This window comes from Jaculus jaculus, chromosome 9 (assembly GCF_020740685.1).
Source record: "Jaculus jaculus isolate mJacJac1 chromosome 9, mJacJac1.mat.Y.cur, whole genome shotgun sequence".
NCBI lineage: Eukaryota > Metazoa > Chordata > Mammalia > Rodentia > Dipodidae > Jaculus > Jaculus jaculus.
The window spans coordinates 1,063,228-1,070,015 of record NC_059110.1 but is presented as its reverse complement, the minus strand read 5'-3'; positions in this window follow the sequence as shown (position 1 = coordinate 1,070,015).

The window sequence follows — 6,788 nt, the reverse complement described above, 5'->3', positions numbered from 1 at the left end:
GTACTTCTACAATTTATTAAGCACTAAAGTAATTTGCATTGTAATAAAATGTATGTGCTTGTCTATTTTACATAAAGATCTGAATTTTGGCTAATGTACTGCAGGATGTTGAACATCTTCACCCATTTTTAGAGTGAACAGTATTTTGATTTTATAATCATCAATTTTGAGAATGTCACTTTGAATAAATACATAATACAAAATGACACAAGTAGGCATGTCAGAAATTGCTGGAAATTCTGTCCTAATCCCAAGCTAAAATTCCTTGAATAATTTATTATGAAACCCAAGTCAGAAACTCAAATGGAAGTTCTTAAAATCCAATGCTCTCATATAATACAACCCAATGATATATAATCTAATCTTTAATATTCAAGAGTGACAGAAGAAAAATATTTAAAGTCTTTTTTCTTTGTAATTAAGTCAGTATGCTTCTAAAATAGCATAAAACTTTGTATGTACAGTAAAAAGGCGTCAGTTCATAACATACAGTAGTCTTAAATCTACACAGATTATTCAGGCAGTGTTTGTTGATGTTTCTCGGTATGACAGTATGCTCAGTGCAGAGTGCACATGTGTGTTCAGAACCAAGGCTACATGTGAAGTGCACATGATGCAACATGAGTGAGCAGGGGCAGAAACATCTCAAATTTTTAAAATGTGTTCTTGAATGAATTCCTGGTGACTGAACTTTCAGAAACTTTTTAATTGTTGCCAAATTTTTTACGATTCCCAAGTAGTGCAAAAGGCAAGTATATTCAGGGACACTACACAAGCTGTGGGTTGCGAACTGTGCTTGAAGAAGCCACACTCCAGATAACACTGCCTCGCGCGGTCTCATATACCTAAGCCAGCAATCACAGTCAGCAAAAAGAATGCACCTGGAGTTCCTAGGAGGAAGCTGAGGCTCAGGAAAGTTGGGGACCTCTCCTAAGGCTCTATGTTAAGGGGGTACTGTGCTTGCAAGCCCAGCCCCACACAAATCCTGTCGGACTTGAACACAGAGCCCTCTCTCCGTCTTCTCTGCCATCTCCTCAGCGCTGCCTCTGACTTGAAGTAGTCACTGCTGTAGTGTTTATACAAGATGCTTCCCAAAGCCATGTATTAGGCTTGGTCACTAGTTTGGCACTATTGGAAGGTGGTAACCTTTAAGGGGAAGAGTCTAATGAGAGGAACAGGGTCACTGGGGACATGCCCTTGAAGGGGAACCTAGTCTTACTTCCTGACAACCATGAATTGAGCAGTTCCTTCATCATCTTTGTAGGTTGACTATCACAGGCTTCTGTTGTAGTGATAAAAGCTGACATAGTTTCTATACCCCTAAATGTATCCCAATTTCTCCCCAACCCAATAAAGTTTCACGAAGTTTACAACCAGAGCCATTACTAAGGTCTGTTTCGCTCCTAAGACACCCACAAATAAAATCTAGTAATTGTTACATAAATGTTACTATAAATTACAACTATAAGCCGGGTATGGTGGCACACGCCTTTAATGCCAGCACTCAGGAGGCAGAGGTAGGAGGATTGCTGTGAGTTTGAGGCCACCCTGAGACTACATAGTAAATTCCAGGTCAGCCTGGACTAGAGTGAAACCCTACCTTGAAAGGCAAACAAATAAATAAATAAATTACAAACTATAAATGTTGCCATTTAATCTACTTTTTCTCAAACTATAGCTGCTACTGCTCAGCATTCCAGGTGAATAAGTAAGGGTTGCATGCTGGCTCCCGTTCTGAAAGCGAGTCCTGTTGTGGAATTATAAAACCTGCCTAGGTTTTCAAGTCATGCCCTTCATGCTGTTCAACAGCATCTACCAGACTATTCCAAGAAAACTGACATGATTCTGAACACACTGTTTTCTTGTACTTTTTAGGGAAAACATCCAAAATATTGTAAAAGTCTTGAAAATCTGTGGCTTTTCTCAGGTAGTCACATTACTCTAAGTCACATTATCCTTTTGAAGGGTAAATGGGAGAAAATTCTGTTTCCGTACAATAAGCACCCTTCATAATTAAAGCAAAATGATTATGGACTCCAATTCAACTCTATTATTATGCTCAAACCCAGCAAATACCACAATAATGTGTATAAAAGCAAAACTGGTGCCAACATTTAAAGGATGCCATTTTAAGTAAGAGTCAATGCACTCCTGTAAGACCGCGTGGGCACTCATGCTGTGGCACCTGAGTGAATAGGAGCCAGTTTGCTATTTCTTAGAACCAGAAGTACCTTCAGCCAGGAGGCAGGAAAAGCCCTATAGTGACCAGCAAGTCATGGGGCTACGGTAGCTAAGCTCTCTGTCCTCTCACCAGCCTCTAGCCTCAGACACAGAAATGCTCCTCAACTCAGTTTGTTCATGTTCAAAGTTGTAACCAATGACTCAATGAATTTCTCATAGAATGAGTGTGGGCCATCACTGTGTGATACCTCTTATTAATGAGATTTTCTATGTGTTTCATCTCACACTGGTGGGTTATGAATCCTCTTCCCTTGTTACGTAGCCCAGGATTACTATGGCTATTGTTCTCTAGGAGGGGAAAGAGCCATGTGCTTCATGTCTGAGACACGGTCCTCTGTATGAGAAGCCTGTGTGATTCTGCATGGTCCATGAAGTGTTGCCACATGGCAAACATTGAAGGGGTTTATGAGTCCCTTAATTGGTAGGAAATACACAGACAAAGTGGAAAAATCCTGGAGGTGTCTTTCTGTGAAACCATCACAGCTTAAGAACCATTGCCCCATAATCTAGACAGCACCCTTATTCTCTAGCCCATCCCTACCCACTCCTGAGAGTGTTTTCAAACTTCATTCCCATCCCAGTATTCTCTGTCTGTATGGCATTTCACTTTTAATTAAGTACCTTGTTGTGTCTAGTAGTATGACAGGGTGACAGGGCCTTTACACTCCCACTGTCATTTTTCTTTTTTGGTTTTTCGAGGTAGGTTCTCACTCTAGCCCAGGCTGACCTGGAATTCACTATGGTGTCTCAGGGTGACCTTGAACTCACGGAGATCCTCCTACCTCTGCCTCCAAAATGCTGGGATTAAAGGCATGCACCACCACGCCTGGCTCCACTGTCATTTTTATTCTCCTGGAACTACAGATAAATCCCAAAACTGGCTCCTTGGAATCTATCTGGATTTTTGTCAGAACCAGAGAAGAAAGCTTTCTGTTTCCTGTGAAGAGGATATCCCGTAAGTGAGGTGTTGTCTCCAATATTCAAATTTTCTCAATGCAAAATTTATTACATTTTCTTCATAAAAGGCCTTTAATTTTCCTATCTTGGTGTCTCACGGGCCTTTTAAGTCAGGGTCATGACTAGAGGTGTTTACATTACATGTTATGTTATCACAAGTGTGTTTAAGTCTTACTGGGATCATGTTGAGTTCTAATGATTTTTCAGTAAGCACTTCAGCTTTCCAAGAAGGCAAGCATGTCATTTTCACTGAATGCCTCAGTTTCTTTATTCCCCACATGTGCACACCACTTGCAGCTCTAGCCTTCCAACCCTTCAAGCTGGAATTTGTGGGGAGAGGCTTGCCATAATCTAGCTTAGTCTCCAGGTTCTTGAGGGGATCCATGAAGTAACTGTTGGATTCAGAAAAAAAACGAAAATCGGTCTTCATACTATAAACTAATATTTTTGAATGTCATTATTAAATCCTCCTTAGCCACTGTCAAGGTGAGCATGGATTATGAATTACATTCATATACTTGTGACTACCAAATACCTTTATCTGTGAAGCGAGGCCAGCCCTGCCCCTGTGTCTTCACATTCCATTTAGAACTCTTGCTCTGTGATCTTAAGCTCAATCGCTAGCATCATTTAACTGACTCACGTTTGTGTCAAACCATTTGGTCACCATGGTCTCTGACACTCTTAAGGCTCTAGGCATGCTTAAATCTGTGACTATCTACTGTTTTCCCAAAAAAAAAAAAAAAAGATGATAGACTAGACCCATAAAGCCATCTTAGCAGAGAATCATTCTTGAGGATTTTATTACTGTAGTTGTGGGTTCATTGCTGTACTTTCCAATTTTCAAATTGTTCAAGGTTATTTTTTACCAACTGAGCATTTTGATATTCAATGTTGATAATACACATGCTTGTCTAATTTTATAGTTGTTTGAATCACAAGGGTGAAATTGGTAGCTTTCCATGATGACCAAGAACAGAAGTTCCTGGTGTTAGTTTTTGTAATCAACCTAATGGTTTATAAATGAGTGACTGTCACAGTATGACCATTAGTCCACAGGAAAGCTTGTGGTCTGTGTCATTAGATATTGACAGTTCTCTAAAACCTTTCATCAGTTTGCATACCTTCACTGTCAGTCATATCAGGTCAGGTCCATGACAGTGTGAATGTGAATTCATCTCATGAAGAAGTTACATCAACACTAGGCTGACGCTTGGCACTCAGTGTCACCTTGGCCCACATAACTTCACCAAACCCTTGCACCTGAGTGTTCTGGCTGGGTAGGGTGGGGAAGCTGGATGGTCAGGATGTTTTCCTTTTATTGTCTCACCATGTTGCTCCTTTTTCTGTATAATTTGTTATTGGAGAGAGAACAGCCTGGGTTTTGAGTTGATCTGTTTTTAATTACATTGTTTTTGGTCAGAATGCTGAAAACATCCTCTTTAATTTTGAAAGGAATATATTTCACTCTCAATGCTCTCTCAGAAATTTTCATACTGAATTTCTTATCTGTCCAGGACCTCAAATATGTGCAACACACACACCCCGTTTCTCCTCTGTGACACTATGGGTTAGCTCAACATTCGCCGTCCACTCTACCATGTACCACCCTTCTAAAGCCTTGTGTCTTTGCCCTTCTGATCACAGAAACCACTAGAGCTGCCCTTCATGTGACTGACTAGCTTTCAATGCTGTTAAGCGCAGCATACCAATTCCAATATGTATTACAGTTCACATAGCCAGTATCAGTTTCCTTCCAATCTTCCTTTTAACATGTAGCTCCATTTCCCTTTCAGGATGCTTTTTTTGTTGGCAATTATTTCACACTTAAATAATGTGACATCAAAGCCAGGTGTGGTTGTGCACGCTTTTAATCCCAGCACTTGTGAGGCAGAGGTAGGGGGATCACAGTGAGTTTGAGACCACCCTGAGATTACATAGTGAATTCCAGGTCAGCCTGAGCTACAGTGAGACCCTACTTCTAAAAACCAATAATAATAATAATAATAATAATAATAATAATAATAATATGAAATCATTTCTGGAAATAATTTTCTGCATTTTGGAAAAGATTGAGTCATATTCTTCCTCTACACATTGCATACTTTAGTTATATAAATGCTTTACATTTTTATGTACACTTTTTATGATAGGCTTTAAATAATAATATTTTCCTCTTTACTCACTTATCAAAAACTTGGAGTACAAATCATGGTGTCACTTCAGGAATAAGGGAATTTCTCTCAGAATCACTCTACCCATTTATATAGTGGTTAGGGGCTGGAGGGGAGGCTTAGCAGTTAAGGCACTTGCCTGCAAAATCAAAGAACCCAGGTTTGATTTCCCCAGGACCTATGTAAGCCAGATGCACAAGATGACACATCCATCTGGAGTTCGTTTGCAGTGGCTAGAGGGCCTGGAATGCCCATTCTCTCTCTCTCTCTCTCTCTCTCTATCTCTCTCTCTCCCTGCCCCCTCTTCCTTTTATATATATATACATATGTTAGAACCCTCTCTCAAACATATCATGAACCTCAGTTTTCTTGTGATATGATTGAGAGAAGGTCCTCCAGAGATTCACCTCTTCTAACTTCAACTCCCAGAATATATTGGGTCACCATGGAATTTCCTGTAATAAAATGGCAACATGTTCTCTAATATTTGTAGCAGTGCATCATTGAAAGATGAAGGGAAAGTCATCACCCTTTGGAATTCCTCTGACAGCAGTTTCAGTGGCACTGAGAATGTGCATGGCTACTTAATCTTCCCTAAAAATTAAATTAAAACCAAAACATTACCCCCCCAATATCTCTGAAAAAGAAAGTATGAGAGTGCACCTGTGGGCCCTGTGGCTCAAGGTCTTTACTAGGGCTGCAGGTGGGCTGCCTGCTAGGACTCTGTTCGCCCTTGAAGAACCAAACCAAAAGGAGACAGACTATAAGCTACAGTTCTTATGGTAGTTTGAGTGTGAAATGCCCCCTATAACCTCATATGTTTTGAATACGAGGCTCCCCAGCTAGTAGCAATTTATGGGGTAGAGCCTTGCTGGAGAAGGTGTGTTGCTGGGGGTGAGCTCTAAAAGCAGCTCTTTCTTGCCAGAGTTCACTCTCTTGCTGCTTTCTGCCAAGAGGTGATGCCAAGTCTCTGCTCTACCATCCTTTCCTTGCTATAATGAAGCTTCCCCTTGAGACTGTAAGCCAAAATAAATCCTTTCCTCACATCAGCAGCTTGTGGTCAAGTGTTTTGTCCCAGCAATGAAAAGGCAACTGTAACAGCTCCCCACAGCTACTGGGGTGACAGCTCTACTCACTGTGAGCTTTGGGGATGAGAGAGCTTCAGTGCCCTACAGTTTGGTGAGGTGATGTCTTCAGCTGGTAACTACTGGAGTAAGAGCTCCAGTCCCCTGTGGTTTTCTGAAATAGAGGCCTCATTTCTTTATGGACTGTTGGAGTAAGAGCTATGGTTACCTCTGTGCTGTATAACTTTCCTCTCAGCTGAGCTGTCATAGGCTTAATCTGAAATGTCCCCCACAAACTCATGTTTTGGCTGTCCACAGCTGGTGGTCCTATTGGGAGGTTCTGGAAGCTTTG